At 40.1% G+C, this 23,339-nt stretch overlaps 1 protein-coding gene and 1 long non-coding RNA gene across 2 annotated transcripts in view; one reads left to right on the top strand and one right to left on the bottom strand.

Annotated features, from left to right (window-relative positions):
• Positions 1-23,339, top strand: part of LOC137092085 (zinc finger protein with KRAB and SCAN domains 7-like) — a 133,328-nt gene that overhangs the window by 75,434 nt on the left and 34,555 nt on the right. The gene's annotated exons all lie outside the window — the stretch shown is intronic.
• On the bottom strand, positions 6,969-18,018 carry LOC137092359 (uncharacterized). The gene is made up of 3 exons (XR_010908234.1): positions 17,910-18,018; positions 16,997-17,114; positions 6,969-8,103 (listed from the first exon to the last, which is right to left on the bottom strand). It is a non-coding gene; the product is annotated as an uncharacterized lncRNA (long non-coding RNA).

Consider the following 23,339-nt stretch of genomic DNA (forward strand, 5'->3'; position numbering starts at 1 on the left):
ATTTAACCTCTTAAATTTTACATTTTATCACAAGTTAAAATTGTAAATTAAAAAAAAAAAAATATGCCAAAACATGCTTAGAAAAATCTAACCATGCAATAGAAAATGACAAAGTAGGAGATTGTGTGTGTGTGTGTGTGTGTGTGTGTGTGTGTGTGTGTGTGTGTGTGTGTGTGTGTGTGTGTGTGTGTGTGTGTGTGTGTGTGTGCATGTGTGAGTGTTTGCCACATTCAGAATGTTGTACAGACTCACACCTTCATTTCTGTGTATGTATGATCATCATTGTGTTGGATTTTTTTTTTTTTTTTTGGACAAATAAAAATGAAAAAGCTCTGAAATCTATTAAATTCCCATTGATTCCTATGGGTGGACATTTTTGTCCACGAAGGCCCAATTAAGGAGTTTTTTTTTTTTCAACCACTAAACATTGTAAAATCAAGTCAATGTATTTTTTTTTATGTTCAGGTGACAAACTTAGAAAAAGTAGCCAAGTCTTGTACCACTCAGATTAAGGGAAGTATTTTTAAAAATAAATAAAAAAATGCTTTTGGACAGTTTTGTGCCTAAGATCCGTAGAGGGTTAGGGAAACTTTCCCTTCCCCATAATTCACAAGTAGCAACTTGTAAAGCAAAGTTTCTGTTTTAAAACCTCTAACAATTTTCTTGCCAATCTTTCCGATTTTAGTTTTAGACCAGATTCTACCCCTTGCGCGTTATTTAACTCAGGACCCCCCTCAGCTATCAGATCACACAACTTTTTTTTGCAGTACACATTACATTTTAAAGCCACATGCAATTTCATTACATACATCCAACCTGGCTCCAAACACAGTCGGCTGTTCTTATAGCCAAAATAAAGATGACTCAGAAACCCCTCTTTTCTTTTAAAAAAAGCTCCACACTCTAAAAATCCCCTTATAAAAAGAATCAGTCCATTCAGTGGAATCTTGTTAGAATCCATTAAAAATGAAGTAAAGTCCAAACCCAGACCTCAAGCTTGTCTTCAAATAGATCCAGCAACATTTCTCCAAACCAGATCCTCAGGACCTGTTAAAAGTCTTTTAATGAACTATAAGCAAAAGGTTGCTCCTCTTCTAACCAGGTGTATTAGTCATTGTCCTCCTTCCTCTCTAGGAAGATATGTGGTATCCAGTGAAGTTTAGCCCAGAAAAAAATCCACTATTACAGCCTGCAGTTTTGCGAGAAGTCCACTTGGCAGCTCAATACATGCCAAACGATGCCAGAACGTTAAAGCCACCAGATTGTTAATAATTGTCACACATCCTCTAAAAGTCATTTTTGGCCACAACCATCTCCATTTCTCCAGACGTCCTTTTGTTTTTTCCAAAACCCCTTCCCAATTTTTTTGCAACATTGAATCATCTCCAAGATAAACACCCAAATATTGAAAACCATTTTTCTTCCACTCAAGTCCAGCTGGTAGTTTAGGAAGACATCTACAGTATTGTTCAAAATAATAGCAGTACAATGTGACTAACCAGAATAATCAAGGTTTTTCGTATATTTTTTTTATTGCTACGTGGCAAACAAGTTACCAGTAGATTCAGTAGATTCTCAGAAAACAAATGAGACCCAGCATTCATGATATGCACGCTCTTAAGGCTGTGCAATTGGGCAATTAGTTGAATTAGTTGAAAGGGGTGTGTTCAAAAAAATAGCAGTGTGGCATTCAATCACTGAGGTCATCAATTTTGTGGAGAAACTGGTGTGAATCAGGTGGCCCCTATTTAAGGATGAAGCCAACACTTGTTGAACATGCATTTGAAAGCTGAGGAAAATGGGTCGTTCAAGACATTGTTCAGAAGAACAGCGTACTTTGATTAAAAAGTTGATTAGAGAGGGGAAAACCTATAAAGAGGTGCAAAAAATGATAGGTTATAGGGGTGTCAACAATAATCGATTCGGCGATGCATCGCGATGCGGGGCATGAACGATTCAGCATCGATGCGGCAAAGTGCCATAATCGATTATGTGCAATTCCCCTTTATTCCACAAGGTGGCAATGTCTGATACCCAATGATGAAGTGACGTTTCACTCATAGTTACCTCTGACAGAAAACGAAACAATAATTATAATCTGCAAAACTTGAAATCGGTTAGTGATTTACTTCAGAGAGCAAGTACTAAACACAATCATATGTTAGTGTCACTGTCTCTTGATGATGGATGTGGTCAAGAAGCTGTCAGTGATCAAAATATTGATTTTGAAGACGTTGAAAATGAGTTTGGAGAATATGCTCGAGATCGCAAATATGACGCAGATGCTGAATCTACTGGTAAACTCTGAAGAGGTCATATGATGATGGTATTAAACATCTGCTCAAACTGAATCCTTCCAAGCTCCAAAAGGTAACGAAATAGGTTTTATTTTATTCTTCTGTAGCTGTTACTCTAAAATCAGGAGTTTTATATATTATCACGACAGGTAGAGGTCTATCCATGTTAAATATAGATCCGGGTTGCGTTGCTAACGACCTGAATATGTAAGAATGTTTGGTGAAACAGTCATGCATTTAAGGGTTAATTGCATTTTATTTAATTACATTTTATTTCATTTAATAACTTTTATGTCAAAGATACAGGAGACACATAGCAGCCAATACAATCTGTTGTTTAATATCTGCTTGTATTGCATCATGACTGATGAAAAATTTGCTTTGTGTGCAGTAGAATTTTGATGCATCACAATGCATCGTAGAATCGAATTGAATCGAATCGTTACCTGGTGAATCGGAATCGAATCGAATCGTGAAGGCAGTGCCAATGCACACCCCTAATAGGTTATTCAGCTAAAATGATCTCCAATGCCTTAAAATGGAGAGCAAAACCAGAGAGACGTGGAAGAAAACGGAAGACAACCATCAAAATGGATAGAAGAATAACCAGAATGGCAAAGGCTCAGCCAATGATCACCTCCAGGATGATCAAAGACAGTCTGGAGTTACCTGTAAGTACTGTGACAGTTAGAAGACGTCTGTGTGAAGCTAATCTATTTTCAAGAATCCCCCGCAAAGTCCCTCTGTTAAAAAAAAGGCATGTGCAGAAGAATTTACAATTTGCCAAAGAACACATCAACTGGCCTAAAGAGAAATGGAGGAACATTTTGTGGACTGATGAGAGTAAAATTGTTCTTTTTGGGTCTAAGGGCCACAGGCAGTTTGTGAGACGACCCCCAAACTCTGAATTCAAGCCACAGTACACAGTGAAGACAGTGAAGCATGGGGGTGCAAGCATCATGATATGGGCATGTTTCTCCTACTATGGTGTTGGGCCTATTTATCGCATACCAGGGATCATGGATCAGTTTGCATATGTTAAATACTTGAAGAGGTCATGTTGCCCTATGCTGAAGAGGACATGCCCTTGAAACGGTTGTTTCAACAAGACAATGACCCAAAACACACTAGTAAACGGGCAAAGTCTTGGTTCCAAACCGACAAAATTAATGTTATGGAGTGGCCAGCCCAATCTCCAGACCTTAATCCAATTGAGAACTTGTGGGGTAATATCAAAAATGCTGTTTCTGAAGCAAAACCAAGAAATGTGAATGAATTGTGGCATGTTGTTAAAGAATCATGGAGTGGAATAACAGCTGAGAGGTGCCACAAGTTGGTTGACTCCATGCCACACAGATGTCAAGCAGTTTTAAAAAACTGTGGTCATACAACTAAATATTAGTTTAGTGATTCACAGGATTGCTAAATCCCAGAAAAAAAAATGTTTGTACAAAATAGTTTTGAGTTTGTACAGTCAAAGGTAGACACTGCTATTTTTTTGAACACACCCCTTTCAACTAATTGCCCAATTGCACAGCCCTTAAGAGCGTGCATATCATGAATGCTGGGTCTTGTTTGTTTTCTGACAATCTACTGAACCTACTGGTAACTTGTTTGCCACGTAGCAATAAAAAATATACTAAAAACCTTGATTATTCTGGTTAGTCACATTGTACTGCTATTATTTTGAACAAGACTGTACCTTCCCATTTTCCGCCTATAATGGCTTCACTTTTACACCAATTTACTTTAGCTGAAGACAATTGACCAAACTCATTTAAAATTACCTGTAAAGTGTTTACCTCTTCTTGATTATTTATCATAACCACAATATCATCAGCATAAGCTGATAACTTAATCTTACACTCAGATTGCGGTATACACCACCCATCAATTTTTGCCCTAATCCTTAACAGCAGAGGTTCAATGGCTAAAGCATACAACATGCCAGAGAGTGCACACCCTTGTCTAATACCTCTTGTAATTGTAAAAGGAACACTCAACCCACCATTAATTTTGAGTGTACTCTCAATGTTTGCATACAACACCCCACCCCAGAGTGATTCAAAAAACTCAACAGGAATTCCATCGATCCCTGGAGCTTTCCCGCACTCCATACTCTTTATGGCGTTATACAGCTCACCTTTCGTAAAAGGTTTCTCCAGCTCAGTGTTTGCTTCATCCGAAACTTTAGGCAGACTCTCATAAAACTTACTGGGTATATTCTTCACCTCCACGTGACCACTCTTATATAACTCAGAATAAAAACCTACTGCTCTTTTTCTTATTTCTTTAGCCTCTATAATTTCTGTGCCTGATTCCAATAACAAGGAATGCATTGTTCTATTTTGGCCATTTTAATTTTCAAGTCCAAAAAAGAAACTGGTTGGGCCATCCATCTGTGCTACACTCTGAAAATGCGAGCATACCAGAGCACCCTGTGCTTTAACAGGTTCCCCCATCTAAATCATCTAAAATGTTATTTTTATCCTTTAAATTTTTTTCACATTCTCTGTCTCTAACGGATTCCATTACATTTTGCATTTCACTTATCTCTTTCTCTAGATCTTTCGGGGATCGGGAAAGGTCTCTTGAAACATTGAAAGTATACATATGGCACAGTTGCTGTATCTCTATCTTTGCAATGTCCCACCATTGCTGCAACAAATCAAAGGATGACTTCTTATTCTTAAACTGTTGCCAAAAATGGCCAAACACCTCACACATTTATCTTGCAATAAAACCATATTACAATGCCAATAAGCACTTCTTGGCTTTATATTAGTGATAACACATTGCAAGTGACTAAACCGTGATCTGAGAAACCCCCAGATAGCAAAATTGCTCTGGCCCAGATCCGGCCCACACTTTACACTTTCATCTGGCCCACTACCCGCGTGGAATGATGGCACTTGGGCGGTCCGCTCCCGTTTGCCAGATTTAGGCCGCAATCAAGCCATAGCAACGCCGCATGTCAGCCATGAACAAAACGCATGAAGCAGAACTGGCCCACATCTGGCCCAGATAGCAAAATTGCTCTGGCCCAGATCCGGCCCACACTTGACACTTTCATCTGGCCCACTACCCGCGTGGAATGATGGCACTTGGGCGGTCCGCTCCCGTTTGCCAGATTTAGGCCGCAATCAAGCCATAGCAACGCCGCATGTCAGCCATGAACAAAACGCATGAGGCAGAACTGGCCCACATCTGGCCCAGATAGCAAAATTGCTCTGGCCCAGATCCGGCCCACACTTGACACTTTCATCTGGCCCACTACCCGCGTGGAATGATGGCACTTGGGCGGTCCACTCCTGTTTGTCAGATTTAGGCCACAATCAAGCCATAGCAACGCCGCATGTCAGCCATGAACAAAACGCATGAAGCAGAACTGGCCCACATCTGGCCCAGATAGCAAAACTGCTCTGGCCCAGATCCGGCCCACACTTGACACTTTCATCTGGCCCACTACCCGCGTGGAATGATGGCACTTGGGCGGTCCGCTCCCGTTTGCCAGATTTAGGCCGCAATCAAGCCATAGCAACGCCGCATGTCAGCCATGAACAAAACGCATGAGGCAGAACTGGCCCACATCTGGCCCAGATAGCAAAATTGCTCTGGCCCAGATCCGGCCCACACTTGACACTTTCATCTGGCCCACTACCCGCGTGGAATGATGGCACTTGGGCGGTCCACTCCTGTTTGTCAGATTTAGGCCACAATCAAGCCATAGCAACGCCACATGTCAGCCATGAACAAAACGCATGAAGCAGAACTGGCCCACATCTGGCCCAGATAGCAAAACTGCTCTGGCCCAGATCCGGCCCACACTTGACACTTTCATCTGGCCCACTACCCGCGTGGAATGATGGCACTTGGGCGGTCCGCTCCCGTTTGCCAGATTTAGGCCGCAATCAAGCCATAACAACGCCGCATGTCAGCCATGAACAAAACGCATGAAGCAGAAATAGCCCACATCTGGGCAACAGTTCATTTGAATTCTGGCCCAGATCCGGCCCAGATTTAATACCTTGCTTTGGCCCACATACCACGTGGAATGATGGCACTTGGGTGGTCCGCTCCTGTTTGCCAGATTTGGGCCACATTCAAGCCATAGCAATGCCACATGTCAGCTATAAACTAAACACATGAAGCAGAAATGGCCCACATCTGGGCAACAGTTTATTTGAATTCTGGCCCAGATCCGGCCCAGATGTAATATCTTGCTTTGGCCCACATACTGTGTGAAAGGATGGCACTTGGGCGGTTCGCTCCTGTTTGCCAGATTTGGGCCACAATCAAGCCATAGCAATGCCACATATCAGCTATGAACAAAACGCATGAAGCAGAAATGGCCCACATCTGGCTAACAGTTAAATTTAATTCTGGCTCAGGTCCGACCCATATCTAATACCTTGCTCTGGCTCACATACTGTGTGAAATGATGGCACTTGAGTGGTCCACTTTTGTTTCCCAGATTTGGGCCACAATCAAGCAATAGCAATGCCACATGTCAGCCATGAACAAAACACATGAAGCCGAAATGGCCCACATATGGCTCACAGTTAAATTTAATTCTGGCCTAGGTCCGGCCCAGATCTAATACCTTGCTTTGGCCGATACAAACCAGAACTGACCCTAATGTGGGCCACAGTTGGTCTTTTACACAATCCTCATGTGGCCCACATGCTGTTTGCCAAATCTGGTCCACAATCAGGCCATTGCACAATTCAAGTTACCTTTCTTTGTTAATGCTTTATAAAGTTTCAAAGCAGATTTACAGGAATAAACATGAAAATAATTATTTAATTATTCAAACAGAGTTAAATTCTGCAGTAAAGCAGCCTTAAAAAGAAAATAGTGTCACAGCTGAAGTCAGGTCAGTGTTGATTCAGTTCTGTTCAATAACTGTGTAAGGTTCATCAATTATGAAATCAGTTCAATTTGCTATAAAGCAGCTTTGCAGAAAACATGATCCAGCACAGTTCAGTTCTCCTCCAATAGCATCAGTGCAATTAAATCAATATTATATAGACATTAGAAATACCATAGACATTTTGTAATTCTTGCTGCCAATGATACAAAAAAATTGTGCTTAGAAACAGTCTCTCTGACAGCGTGCACATGTCGTCAAATGAGGTGTCTTTCACTGCTTACTGCACTTTAGCAGTTTAAAATCCCTTGTTTTTTAACCACAATGCTTAAAAATGCAGGCAGATGATAAGATTTCATTACCACACAAGCAGAACAGCAACGTAACTACGATAGAGATGATGGTCCAAAATCAGTAGCAGTTGATACATTTCTACCAGTTAATCATATCTACCAGTATATAGCCCACCCCTATTGTAGAATATTAAGCGTCCCAAACTAAGCAAGCCTAAGGCGACAGTGGCAAGGAACCCAAAATCCATCAGGTGACAGAAATGGAGAAGAAAAAACCCTTGGTAGAAACCAGGCTGAGTCGGGGGACCAGTTGTCTCTGGCCAACGAACATGGTGTGAATATGATTCAGGCTGCATTACAAGTCAGACTATGGATTGCAATAATTCAGAATATTTCATCTAGATCCACCAGCTTGAAGATCAGGATACAACATGCCGACATGGAGTTGAAGCTGGCCTTAGGGGTCTGTGCAGAGGACAGAGGATCTGTGTTGATGGCTGTTAGCAAGTTCCTCACAGGGGATCCGTCTCTAGGAGTTGTCTAGTTGACATGTTATCTGTTGACATTTAGGGCTGCGTTGATGTCTAGGTGCAGGTCCACCATCTGATCTGGATTTGGAGCAGATCCAGCTGACAATGGTAACCTCGGGATAAGAATGAAAGATTGTTAGCAAAGAATACACCAAATAAAACCATTACTGTACCTTATCGCTGCCATATTTATATAAAAATGTGTATGTCACTTTTATCTATATAGATTATAACATCCTAAACACTTAAATTAGGGTTTTATTGACATGATTTATTATTTTGTGCAAAAAATGCTGAAAATTTGGCTTCCCAAACGTTGATTTTAATCGTGTCTGGATTTACTTTCAGTGCAGAAACAACTGCTGATCCTTGTATCATTTGGTTAATTTCTACAATTCAGAAAGATCAAACAGATCTTAATATTAATCTGCACAAGCGACAATCAGGTCAGTTTTGGGAAAGATCTTGGGACATGTGGTCTTCACCTCACAGCCGGTAGGAAAAAAATCGGGATAGGACTCAGAAATCATGTTCATAGGAGTGATTATTAACGTTTAGGGGTTTAACGATACACTCGTGTCACGATTAAATATGTATCTCGATACTGAACTCCTGACACGATATGTATCCCGATAAGCCGAAATAAAGTTTTTATTTTTATTTTATACTTTTTTATTGTTATTATATTATTATTTGTGTATTATTATCAGGACCCACAAATATTCCCCCATTGCATTATTATTAATTATATTTAACATTATGTTTTGTCATTGTATGATTCTATGTAATGAGATTATTAATGTAATAGTGTCACTGGAACTCTGTAAATTAAAAAACAAAAATCCCTCACGAATTACTCGCACTTTAAATCCAGTCAGCATTGCCCATGCTCGCTATGTCCTGCTGTTCCTGCTATTAATGCAGTATAAGAATGAACCATCTAAACTGCTTTGAATAATCATACTACTAAAACTAAATGTGATCTGGTGATTTAAATTATGTTTGCGCTTTCACTAAGGATTGCCGCTTTAAATGGTGTTTGCGCTTTGACTTTGGAGAGTGCCACTTTAAATAATGTTTGCGCTCTCACTTTGAAGAGGGTCATTCCAGCAGTGCATGCATTTCAGATGATCAATGCAATCAATCACAGTTCTAATCGCAAGAAAGTGTGTCAAAATGGCCGCTCTCAAACTGTAAATGTTTAGCTCATCCAAGAATTTTAACTCACTCTCATGTTGTTTTCGCATGTCACGCAATCATTTGAACGTCTGTGTTTACTACAGAATGTTCACTGTGTTAAAGCTACACTGTGTAACTTTTTTAGTTTATTCTTAGCTAAAAACACTTAGTTCTTTCAAAAATATGTGCTCATTAATGTATGTAATGTGATGTAATGCACTTCTTTCAAGTAATAAAGTATTCTCGTAAGTTTATAATATGCCATTGAAAATACATACGGGTGAGGGGTTCGAATGCCGGTCGTCATGTTGCCCCTCCATCTTAAAGTACATTAGCCAAAGAGGGAAATACCCGTAAATTCAAGCTTCGCCTTTCGCGTTTTAACACTCGATGGCACTCATGGACGAGGTTGAACTGGATGCCATGTTAATCTTGGACTAAATTGGCCACTGTAGGAGTTAAAACAATTGAGAGGAACAGAAACTAATAATCACTGGTTGGTCTTATACCTTTTCACCACTAGTTGGGGGAATATCACACAGTGGAGCTTTAAATATTTTCACCACATAAAGCCATTGTGTCTATTCAGAAGACTTGAAGATTTCAGAAGATTTGGATTAGACCACTTGATTACTTTATTTTTTGCATCGTTTAAGTTTGAGAGTAATGGACTTTAAAAATGGGTTTCATAAAGAATATCTTCATTTGTGTTTGGAAGTTAAACGAAAAACAGAATTTACATTTGAGGTACATTTGTAAATTTGTGTCTGAGTAAATTATACCTTATAAATAGGCTTACTACAGCAAGTTGAGCCTTGAATAAAACAACTATATTGCAAATCATATCGTTTCCATCAACGATACATATCGTCACATTTTATTAATGCGATATAACAATTTATCATTACATCCCTATTAACGTTATTGCAGTGTGAAGCAGAGCAGTAGCTAGTGTTGTGGAGCTGAGCAAGGCTGCTGGAGTGATTGTTAATGAGATGAACAACACAAGCCTCACGAGCAGCGCGAAAAACGTTGATTATGCCATAGTCGCCGGCACCATTTCTGCTTTTCTGGTAATGAGTATGAGGTAACGCAGCTCTGTTTATCATATAACACATTTGAGTGAGTTTTAAATTATGTTATGACGTTACTCTGTGCGTTCACTCAGCGGCTGCTGTGACACTTGTTAACACTGCAGTCGGAGTAAAGCGCATCAGCAGAATAAAACCAGAAACCGAGGGTTAAGAGATATGATGACATCGTTAGGCGACGCCCTCACACGTTCCGGTTCCTTGGTTAAAATAGCAATTTTCTCACGATTTACAAATAGTTGGAAACATTTGGGATATTGAAGGTTCTCAACTGAACAAAATATGTAGTATTGGCCTAGTGGTTTTGGGATATCTTACTGCAAATGTTACATAATGCTATTTTACAAATCTAGACGCACCCTAGCGGCAGCAAATCTAATTTGCCATGAGTTTAGTCTAGCAACTCTAAATACACTTCTGAGCTGTAAAAACCAAACTCTGGTCAGGCCAAACACATTGTGTGTAGAGCCAGTGGGCGGGGCTTAACATAATGACGGCAGAGAAGGTTCCGAGAAGGTTGGTTGTAGCGCTATCCTATCGCGTGCAGAGGTAGTTTGAAAGACAACCGTTTATCCCGCCCCTCGGATTGAGCCCTGTCAATGGTGAGTTCCCAGAGCTAACTTCCTGATGTGGCTCTGGCTTGTCAGGCTAACTTAATGCAGTTTTAAGTGAACATTTGGGGAGCAGTTGGGGAAATGATGTGTAACATTATATTAGATCTGTGAATTAGGTCTTTATATTTATGTTAATGAAACAATAAAAGAAAAAAGGTAATCACTCACTGTTCTTAAATGAACTACATTTGTAGCTTTAATAATGATCAATTCATTTGTAATAAACACACTAAAGACTAAACATTGATTTTTATTTTATTTGATTATTTGTTTTTCTTTCCTAAAAAGTTTAGATAAGTAAAACACTACAATATCTATACAGCTCTGGGAGAAAAAAAATTAAGAGACCACTGCAATTTTTTTCTTAAATCAGCATCTCTACAAGTATGGAAGCCTACAAGTATATTCTGGCTTTACTGGCATAGGGATACAGTGAGCGTCGGGTTGCTTCCATCCTTAAAATTTTAAAGATGGCGGTTCATAAGAACAACGTCAAGCAGCAGACATTGGGGACAACAAAGTTACAGACTGGCAGAGGGCGAAAACGACTCTACACTGACTGGAATGACCACCAACTCATTTGAATGTCACTCAACAACCATAGGATGACCTCAGGTGACCTACAAAAAGAATGGCAAAAGGCAGCTGGGGTGAAGTTCACGGCGAGAACAGTTCGAAACGGGCTGAAGTTGTGGAAAGGTAGAAAAAAGCCCTTCATCAATGAGAAGCAAAGAAGAGCCAGGCTGAGGTTTGCAAGAGACCATAAGGATTGGACTGTAGAGGACTGGAGTATGGTCATCTTCTCTGATGAGGCCAATTTTCAGCTTTGTCCAACACATGGTCTTCTGATGGTTAGACGGAGGCCTGGAGAGGCCTACAAGCCACAGTGTCTCACACCCACTGTGAAACTTGGTGGAGGATCGGTGATGATCTGGGAGTGCTTCAGCAATGCTTGAATTGGGCAGACTTGTCTTGGTGAAGGACGCATGAATTAAACCACGTACAAGGTTGTCCTACGCTCAAAAAAATGCTGGGTTAATAACAACCCAAGTTGGGTTGAAAATGGACAAACCCACACATTGAGTTGTTTGAAAGGGTCCATTCACTGGGTTCAAACAACCCAATTTCTGGGTTTGTCCATTTTCAACCCAACTTGGGTTGTTATTAACCCAGCGTGTTTAGAGTGTAGAAGAAAACATGCTTCCTTCTGCTCTGACAATGTTCCCCAACTCTGAGGACTAGTTTTTTTTGCAGTGGTCTCTTAATTTTTTCCAGAGCTGTATATATATATATATATATTAGGGATGCCACAATACTCAATATAATATTGAACCGTTAGGTACGCATTCATGGTTCAATATGCGCCGGTTTTGCATTTAATTAATTATTTACATTTCCCCCCGTTTGAAATATTCCCATAGACAGTAAAAGAAATGGACAGAGCTATCCCATTGACTTCGACGGCGGAAAGTGAGATCAGTAAAGGAGCACTCATTTCCTGATGGCTGAGCGAACTGCGCCGGCTCAGACTGAGCTTGACGACGTAGATGTGACGTGAGCCTCCTGTCTGACAGCTGTAGGTCTTCTAGTAGATGTGGAAAGTGAAATCTGAATCACGTTGTTTAAATATTTTCTCCCGTTGCTTTTGGTTCTCTATGGGCTTCTCCCCATTCTTCCCCCTTGACTTTATCAGACTTTATGTCTCCTCCAGGGTATGTGAGCGGAGCGGAGTGGGAGTGGAGCGAGGAGTGGAGCGGCGTGATTTTGCCTGGAGCTAGGAGCGTTTTTTTTAAAAGTCGGAGCGTCACAGTTTTCACGCGCTCCGTGAGCGCTCCACTACCGCTCCATCACGAGCACAACTCATGTTAACGCCCATAATGGAAATGCATTATAGCGTGAACAAATTCACATGTTGTTAAGCACGGTTAAACGCCACTGACAGAAAGATGGATTTTCTGAAATACTACCTTAAAGAAGGTGAACAAAAATACAAATGTATCTTAAAAGGTAAAGACGACAAAGGAGAATGCCAGTGTGGGGAGGTGATTACAACTACAAAAGGTTCCTTGTGGAATCTTAAAAGGCACGTGTCAAGGAAACATGATAAGGTGTTCCACTCACATTTGGAAAGAAAATCTAAAGGTTGGTAATACATAGCCTATCAGTGTCTGAATTGTCTCTAAATATTCGCTATCTAATAATCCAATCGCTATCTCGCCTGTAATGTCCCGAATTAAATTGAATTAAACTTTAACAACCTAAACCACCAACACCAACTGAATTAATTAATTTGTTAATAAGTTGTGGCTTTTACTGATTAATTTTAGCGTTATAATATGTGCAATTTAAATGTATTTGTAGAGGAAGAAGAACAGCAAACATGTAAAGAAGCAGAGAGCAGTAGATTTAAAAGCTTCTTTCAACAACGAACGACAAAAGTAAATATATCACAAGAGAGGAAGAGTGAACTGGACCAGGCCTTCTTTAAAATGGTCTACATGGACTATGAGCCACTCACCAAAGGAGAAAGAGAAGGGATGCGTTATTTTGCGAACACTGCACAGCCTGGCTACATCCCACCTTGCTACAGCACGGTCCGCGACACACTCATGCCACATGCTTTATTAGAGTTGGAGAATAAGCTGCGCGTTCTGCTACAGCGCTGCAATGGACTCTCATTGGCCATTGATATTTGGACAAGCCGACGGGGTCACAGTTTTCTGGGTATTGTTGGCAGTTTTATTGATGAAAACTTTCAAGGCCACACTGTTCTGCTGAGCTGTGAACACATCCAGGGACACCACACAGCGAAGCACATTTATGAAAAATATGAGGAGGTTCTGAGACGCTGGAATGTACAACGTGGTGTGATCAGAGTGGTTACTGATAGTGCCAGCAATATGGTGAAAGCATTCAATTTGCCTGGTTTCAATGAATTTGGGGATCTGCTGGACCAAGATGTCGGGGACGGGGAGACAGCTGTTGAGGAGGGTGATGTTCCAGATGATGCACTCCTGCAGCTTCATGCAGACCAGCTGGCCATCCAGTTAAACATGATGGTAGAGCACTATGTTACAGAAGCAAATCTTCATCTGCGATGCCCGATTCACTTACTCCAACTGGCTATTAAAGATGCGATTGCGAAGCATAGTGCAGTAAATTCTATAATCAGCAAGGTTGGAAAAATAGTAAAAACAGTCAGAAAAAGCACACTGAACACAGAGGAAACTGACAAATTAGGTGTTCGTCCCACAACTGCATGCGCAACCAGATGGAATAGTCAGTTGCGGATGATCGAGTCGGTGCTCAAAATATTTGAAAAGGACGCGCTGTGGCAAAACAGGATGACGTCGATCACAGAGGATGGGAAAATCTCATGCAATGATGTTCTCATGCTTCAAGGCTTAGTGAGAGTACTCACACCATTTGCCGAACTAACAGATAGTTTGCAAAAGGAACTGGGAAACCTGGGGATGATCCTGCCAGCAGTTGCAGAAATACGCAAAATGATGGCTAGTGTCTCCAGTCCACTGGAAATAGCTGCATTCGCAGAAACTCTAGCTGAGAACTTTTCGACTCGTTATAAAAGGTTTTATGATGACACCCATGTTATTCTGGCTGCATTGCTAGACCCACGCTTTAAGAACGAGTGGATTGCAAGAGATGAAAAGGCAAGTAATTCACTAAAGCCACATTTGGAAATTAACCATGGTTTTATTATAGTAGCCTAAAAGTTAAGTAACAATGGTAAAAAAAATTTACAAAAATAGTACAATACATTAATTATTTTGAAACATAAAATATAATAATAATAATAATAATAATAATAATAATAATAATAATAATGTTATAATTTAATAATAATATAATTTTAAAAAATGTAAAGGGTACAATAACGTAATTGTATTGTTCTTGTTATAGGTTCAAGGCAAACAGATTGAGATCCGGGAGTTATTAGTTCATCAAACACAACTTCTCTGCAGTATGAATAAAGTAGCACCCCCGGCCCCTTCCCTCGTCGGCGCTGACCCTGAGCCAACAAGCGCAAAGAAAGTCAAGTCAATGTTTCAATCATACGCAACTGCGACACATTCATCTGCAGCACTAGACGTAAAAGGAGAAGTCGAACGATACCTCGCAATGCCAAGAGTGAACCCCGATGTTGACATCCTTAGCTTCTGGAAGGACAACTCCATTATTCTGCCCCAACTTTCACAAATGGCAAGACGAATATTTAGCATCCCCAGCGGCTCAGCCAGCGCAGAAAGGGTGTTTTCTATTGCTGGCCTGATGTCCAGCACGAATCGCATGTGCTTGACACCTGCCACTCTACAAAAGCTTGTTTTTCTGAAAGTGAACGCAGCATTGGATATATAGTTTTGATGATTACAAATTCAACCAACCAACTAACATTTTTGCTGTTCAGATAGGCTAATTACAGTTCTGAATGTTAATGCCTAAGTAGACAATAGCCTATTATTTATATATATATTTTTTTTTTTTCTGTTGGAAATTTAACTTATTTTAGTTTGGTGATTTATTATTTTTTAATTAATGTTTTTCGTTTGCTCATTGATGTAGGCTAATTTAGCCTCATCCAGCATTTTGTTTTATTTAAAATTTGTTCAAAAGTGAGCAACTGATAGCCTAATTTACTAGCTTACTATTATTTATTAGCTTAATATTACTGTTCCAATAAAGAACTTTGATGTTTTCCACCTAGTATTGTGTATTTATTTTACACTGAATGCATCTTTGAATCTGCACAGAGGTTTGTGATATTTAAAACAAAGAAAATAATGAAAATGTACAGTGGAGCGTTAATAAGGCACCATTTTTCCATGTAGCGAACACGGAGCGAGGTTTAAGTGAGGAGGGAGCGGGGAGGGAGCGAGGAGCGGAGAGTGATAAACCCGGAGCGGAGCTGGAGCAGAGTGATTATGAAATGCTTTGAGCGCGGAGCGAAAATTCTTGCCGCTCCACTCCGCTCACATACACTGGTCTCCTCGTCCCCCCGACTGTCTCATAGACAGTAAAAGATTGCCTGCGAGCGTCTCCTCAGGTCTATACGGTAATTTCTCAACTGTGCGACAGAGTCACATTGGTTATGATGCAATTGTTAGCCTATTTTTACAAAAACAGCTTCTGCGGGGCGATAGTGTAAGATACAAGGTAACGGAGCCTTTTATGCATTGTCGAGTTTCTTTAGAAATAAACAATGGACAAATGGAGTCTTTAAACGCCTCTGATGTAAAGTTATTCACTGTCAAAGAGACGCAAAAATGAATGGGAGTCAATGGGATGCTAACAGCAGGTGATGGCTTGGTTAGCAATGGTCTGATCAAGTCAAGGGAGAAGAATGGGGAGAAGCCCATAGTGAGCCAAAAGCAACGGGAGAAAATATTTAAACACCCTATGGGTGGAACGCTTTCCGAGCGGTAGATTACCCCCTTGAATATTCCTCTTTATTTATTCTGCTCTTTTTTAATGGTTTGCCTGAGTCTATGCGCTGATTTGAGCAAATATCCAATCATATGCACTAAAGTTAAGGGTGTTTACCCGCATTTACGTTTATACTCTACATTTATTCATTCAATTTCATACTTAAATGCTACTGTACATCTCTGAGCTGCCACTGTAAATCTTTATATATATTTATTTTATTTAATACAATACACTGGGAATGTGTATACATTTTTTTATGTAAAGTTTTAAGTTTAAGTAAGGGTTTTCAAGTCTTGTAAAATAAAGAAAGAGTATTGCAATAAAAACCATTTTCTCCTTAACCTTTTTCTGTTCCTGTCACCTAAGAATAGAAGAGCACAAAAAAAAAACCCGAACCGAACCGGAAAACCATGGTTAAAAACCAAAGTAAGGTTATGTATTGAACCGTGGACTAACTGTATTGTTGCATCCCTAATATATATATATATATATATATATATATATATATATATATATACACACACAGTTTCTATTACTGTTTTTTATTGCATATTTCTTCTAATTTTTATTAACAAAGATGAAATAGATGAGATAGACCTAACAAGTGAAGTGAAGTGTAGTCCCGGATTTACTCCAAATGATTACAAACAATTAGCAAAATAGACCGTGTAAATTACTTGCGTGTCCATTTTCGTTACTCCTTTTCTCTTCTCCCTCTGTCTCACTTGCAATTTGAAGCCATCTGTTGAAGTGGGATTCTACAGCTTACTCGCTTGCTCTGTGATCCTGTTGTTTCTGTAATACAACTAGTTAGTGCAGTTTAATGTCAAATTTATACATAGATGAATTTCAAAATGATACATTATAATTATAACATTATAATTGGGAAAATACGTTGACCATACAGAACTGACTGCAGGTTGGTATACAGTGAGTGAAAGTGAAATCATGCTGGTCTATGCTTTTTTTTTCAGCAGAAGACAATGTGATTTTCAGTTCGAAGGACTTCTTTGTAACGTTAGTGATGGGAAGATCAAATCATTTTACTGACTTGGATCTTTAAATCATTTAGCAATCACCTCAAGTAGCGCAAACTTTGATAACAACTTCATATTTAAAATAAATAATAAAATAATGATAATAAAACTATACATATTGCAGGCAAAATAACAAATTATGAGAAACAGATGATTCATTTAGGTTATTCTGGTAACGTTAGGCCTTGTTCATACTTTTGTCACGTGAGAGCCGCATAGACTAACGTTAGTACAGCAATGAAACAGACAGATATTAATATTTTATCACCATTTATTTAGCAGTTAGTAATTATCAAAAATCACGTGACAAATGTATGAAAGAGAGGTGAACTAACGATAATCAACTTGAATTGCTAACGTTATGTCACTTACAAAATCCTTCAGGCAATGGCAAAAGTTTTGAATTGACAAAATAACTAATGTTTGATAGCTAACAATTGTAGCTTTCATTAGCTAACGTTTTAATATCACATAACATGCAGTAAGTTACTCCAACTGAATATAACGAAGCAATCCCTAAAACGAAGCAATATTTTTTTTTATTAAATCTTACCTTAACTTTCTTTGCCGTTTTCCACCGTCAAATCTCCAAACAATAATCCTCCTCTGCAGCTCCGTCTTTTGGGCGCCTTTTCCGCGGCTATTTTTTAAATTTAAAGGGCCGGAAATAGGAACTCGAACCAGTTGATTTTAAATATATATATATATTATTATTATTGTTTTATATATAAATATAAACCTCTGGGTTAGGTTAGGGTTAGGGGGTTAGAACTATGTTTCATGACAGGAATTGTGTTCCAGGATAAATATATACATATGTTGACCCAGGAATATGTCCTACTTAAAATCATGACAAAGATTTTCACATACAGCAACTCAAAATGTATCTCAGCCAAATATTCAAGTCAGGACCATTAAAAACAGTTCACAAATTTGACCTGTTGCAAACAATTCATAATCAGACACACACACACACACACACACACACACACACACACACACACACACACACACACACGCACGCACGCACGCACACACGCACACACACACACACACACACACATATTTTCAACCTACTGTAGCTGTCTGTGTGTACACAGTATACACACAAACATGATTTTTATACTGTAAAAACTGTATATTGTATCACCCTACACTAAACCTACCCCTAAAACTTCTACCCTTCACAGAGAAATCTAAACTTTTTTTTTTAAATTTCAAAAAGCATAATTTTTAATTTAGTTTTCTTCTTAGAGACCAAAAACATCCCCACATGGACAAGGATTTCAAATATTGCCATTTTTGTGTCCCCATAACATAGGGTTTGCCTAGACCACACACACACACACACACACATTGTTTTTTGTGTGAATTGTGGGGACTTTCCATAAGCGTAATGGATTTTACATTGTACATTATATCCCCCTACACTGCCCCTACCCCTAATCACAGGAAACATGCTGCAGTTTTACATTTTCAAAAAACATAGTATGTTTATGAATCCGTTTACATTGTGGGGACCGCTGGCTGGTGAACTCAGGTTTATATATTACATTGTTTGGTCCCTACAATATAATATAAACAAGTACACACACACACACACACACACACATTGCCCCTAAACCTACCCATCACAGGAAACATTCTGCATTTTTATTTTCTCAACAACAAAAAAAAACTCCTCCTGTATGATTTATAAGCATTTTGAAAAATGGGGTCATGGGTAATGTCCTCATATTTCACCCTCTCCCACATGTGTCATACCCATGTCATAATACACATTTAATCAGTGTCCTGATATTTAACAAAAACATGCCCACACACACACACCTCACACACACACACACACACAGACACACACACACAATTAAAGTTATGTACTTTTTTTATCACAAGGCAGGCCAATCCACAACTGATATAGTATTTTTGTCCAGATTAAACTGTACAATTAAGAGTTGCATCCTATCAAACATAGCCCAATTTCGTTACAAAGTATTATGCCATATTTTCAAATGTGGGCATTTTTAGCTATACATCTAAATTAACTGTAATTATATTTATGGCATATTTTCCATGTCAACTAGCCTAGAAATCTAGACACACCCTAGCGGCAGCAAATCTAATCTGCCGCGAGTGTCGTCTAGCAACTCTCAATACCCTTCTGAGCTGTAAACGCCAAACTCTGGTCAGGCCAATCACATCGTGTATAGAGTTGGTGGGCGGGGCTTAAAATAATGACGCCAGAGTTGCGCTTGCGTGCTTCTAGTAAAAACAGAAGCTGGCGAACGGCGGTCTTTCGAATCAGCTTTGACCGCGACTCTAGAAGACTTGGAGTTAAGCTTTTCTCTGAGAAAAGAACAAAGAACGGCACTGAAGTCATTCTTAAGAAGGGATGATGTGTTCGGAGTTTAGCCGATCGGATACGGCGAATGTTTAATCTATCAACGAGCTCTGCTTCACCTTCGTTGCTCTGGTTGGTTGTAGCGCTATCCTATCGCGTGCAGAGGGAGTTTGACAGACAGCCATTTATCCGCCCCTCTGATTGAGCTGTCAATGATGAGTTTCCAGACCAAACATCTTGATGTGGGTCTGGCTTGTCAGGCTACATGTCAACTGTACTGTATATTTGGCAAACATGGCTGTAAATGTTATTAACTATTAACAGGCTTACACCCTGGTTAGCCAGTGCTGACTTTGCTGTACATTTACCAAATGTGGCCCAAATTTGGTGTAATGTATTCGGGCCATATTTGCTATGCCATGTCTGGGCCACTTTAGGTTCACATTCAGATTTGCCAGTGATTACTGTCCCTCACCTTTGCCAAAACTGCCCCAGATATGTTTTAACATAATTGGGCCTCATTTGCTGCACTACTTATGGGCCAGTTTAGGTTTACAGCCTGGTTAGCCAGTGCTGACTTTGCCATATATTTGCCAAATGCGGCCTAAATTTGGTGTAATGTATTCTGGCCATATTGGCTATGCCATGTCTGGGCCACTTTAGGGTCACAATCAGATTTACTGTCCCTATTGGCCAAAACTGGCCCAGATATTTTTTTAATAAAACTGGGCCACATTTGCTGCATAATATGTGGGCCAGTTTAGGCTCACGCTCTGGTTAGCCAGTGCTGACTTTGGCGTACTTTTGCCAAATGTGGCCCAAAGTTGGTGTATTATGTGCAGGCCATATTTGCTATGCCATGTATGGGCCACTTTAGGTTCATATTCAGATTCACGAGGGATTACTGTCCCTCACCTTTGCCAAAACTGGCCTGGATATGTTTTTAAGAAAACTGGACCATATTTGCTGCATTATATGTGGGCCAGTTTAGGCTCACATCCTGGTTAGCCAGTGCTGACTTTGCTGTACTTTTGCCAAATGTGGCCCAAATTTGGTGTAATGTATTCGGGCCATATTTGCTATGCCATGTGTGGCCCACTTTAGGTTCATATTCAGATTTGCGAGTGATTTCTATCCCTCACCTTTGCCAAAACTGGCCCAGATATTTTTTTAAGAAAACTGGGCCACATTTGCTGCATTATATGTGGGCCAGTTTAGGCTCACATCCTGGTTAGCCAGTGCTGACTTTGCTGTACTTTTGCCAAATGTGGCCCAAATTTGGTGTAATGTATTCGGGCCATATTTGCTATGCCATGTGTGGCCCACTTTAGGTTCATATTCAGATTTGCGAGTGATTTCTATCCCTCACCTTTGCCAAAACTGGCCCAGATATTGTTTTAAGAAAACTGGGCCACATTTGCTGCATTATATGTGGGCCAGTTTAGGCTCACATCCTGGTTAGCCAGTGCTGACTTTGCTGTACTTTTGCCAAATGTGGCCCAAATTTGATGTAATGTATTCGGGCCATATTTGCTATGCCATGTGTGGCCCACTTTAGGTTCATATTCAGATTTGCGAGTGATTGCTATCCCTCACCTTTGCCAAAACTGGCCCAGATATGTTTTAACATAATTGGGCCACATTTGCAGCACTTAATGTGGGCCAGTTTAGGTTCAAGCCCTGGTTGGCCAGTGTTGACTTTGCCATATATTTTCCAAATGTGGCCCAAATTGGGTGTAATGTATTCGGGCCATATTTGCTATGCCATGTCTGGGCCACTTTAGGTTCAAATTCAGATTTGCGAGTGATTTCTATCCCTCACCTTTGCCAAAACTGGCCCAGATATGTTTTAACATAATTGGGCCACATTTGCAGCACTTAATGTGGGCCAGTTTAGGTGTACACCCTGGTTAGCCAGTGCTGACTTTGCCATATATTTTCCAAATGTGGCCCAAATTTGGTGTAATGTATTCGGGCCATATTTGCTATGCCATGTCTGGGCTACTTTAGGTTCAAATTCAGATTCACCAGTAATTACTGTCCCTCACCTTTGCCAAAATTGGCCCAGATATGTTTTAACATAATTGGGCCACATTTGCAGCACTTAATGTGGGCCAGTTTAAGTTTACACCCTGGTTAGCCAGTGTTGACTTTGCCATATATTTTCCAAATCTGGCCCAAATTTGGTGTAATATATTCGGCCCATATTTGCTATGCCATGTCTGGGCCACCATAGGTTCACATTCAGATTTGTTAGTGATTACTGTCCCTCACCTTCTCCAAAACTGGCCCAGATATGTTTTTAAGAAAACTGGGCCACATTTGCTGCATTATATGTGGGCCAGTTTAGGCTCACATCCTGGTTAGCCAGTGCTGGCTTTGCTGTACTTTTGCCAAATGTGGCCCAAATTTGGTGTAATGTATTCGGCCCATATTTGCTATGCCATGTGTGGCCCACTTTAGGTTCATATTCAGATTTGCGAGTGATTTCTATCCCTCACCTTTGCCAAAACTGGCCTAGATATGTTTTTAAGAAAACTGGGCCACATTTGCTGCATTATATGTGGGCCAGTTTAGGCTCACATTCTGGTTAGCCAGTATTGACTTTGCCATATATTTGCCAAATGTGCCCCAAATTTGATGTAATGTATTCAGGCCATATTTGCTATGCCATGTGTGGGCCACTTTAGGTTCACATTCAGATTGGTTAGTGATTACTGTCCCTAATCTTTGCCAAAACTGGCCCAGATATTTTTTAAGAAAACTGGTCCACATTTGTTGCATTATATGTGGGCCAGTTTAGGTTCACACCCTGGTTGGCCAGTGCTGACTTTGCCATAAATTTGCCAAATGTGGCCCAAATTTGGTGTAATGTGTTCGAGCCATATTTGCTATGCCATATGTCGCCCACTTTAGGTTCACATTCAGATTTGAAAGTGATTACTATCCCTCACCTTTGCCAAAACTGGCCCAGATAGGTTTTACCATAATCGGGCCTCATCTGCTGCACTCAATGTGGGCCAGTTTAGGTGTACACCCTGGTTAGCCAGTGCTGGCTTTGCCATATATTTGCCAAATGTGGCCCAAATTTGATGTAATGTATTCGGGCCATATTTACTATACCATGTGTGGGCCACCTTAGGTTCACATTCAGATTTGTTCGTGATTACTGTCCCTCACCTTTGCCAAAACTGGCCCAGATATGTTTTTACTTAATTGGGCTGCATTTGCTACATTATATGTGGGCCAGTTTAGGTTTACACCCTGGTTAGCCAGTGCTGACTTTGCCATACATTTGCCAAATGTGGCCCAAATTTTGTATAATGTATCCAGGCCATATTTGCAAATTCCATGTGTGGCCCACTTTAGGTTCATATTCAGATTCGCCAGTGATTACTGTCCCTCACCTTTGCCAAAAATGGCCCAGATATGTTTTAACATAATTGGGCCTTATTTGCTGCACTATGTGTGGGCCAGTTTAGGCTCACACCCTGGTTAGCGAGTGCTGACTTTGCCATATATTTGCCAAATGTGGCCCAAATTTGATGTAAAGTATCCGGGCCTTATTTTCTTTGCCAAGTGTGGGCCACTTTAGGTTCACATTCAGATTTGCCAGTGATTACTGTCCCTCATATGTGCCAA

Source organism: Pseudorasbora parva, chromosome 11 (assembly GCF_024679245.1).
Source record: "Pseudorasbora parva isolate DD20220531a chromosome 11, ASM2467924v1, whole genome shotgun sequence".
In the NCBI taxonomy this organism is placed as follows: Eukaryota; Metazoa; Chordata; class Actinopteri; order Cypriniformes; family Gobionidae; genus Pseudorasbora; species Pseudorasbora parva.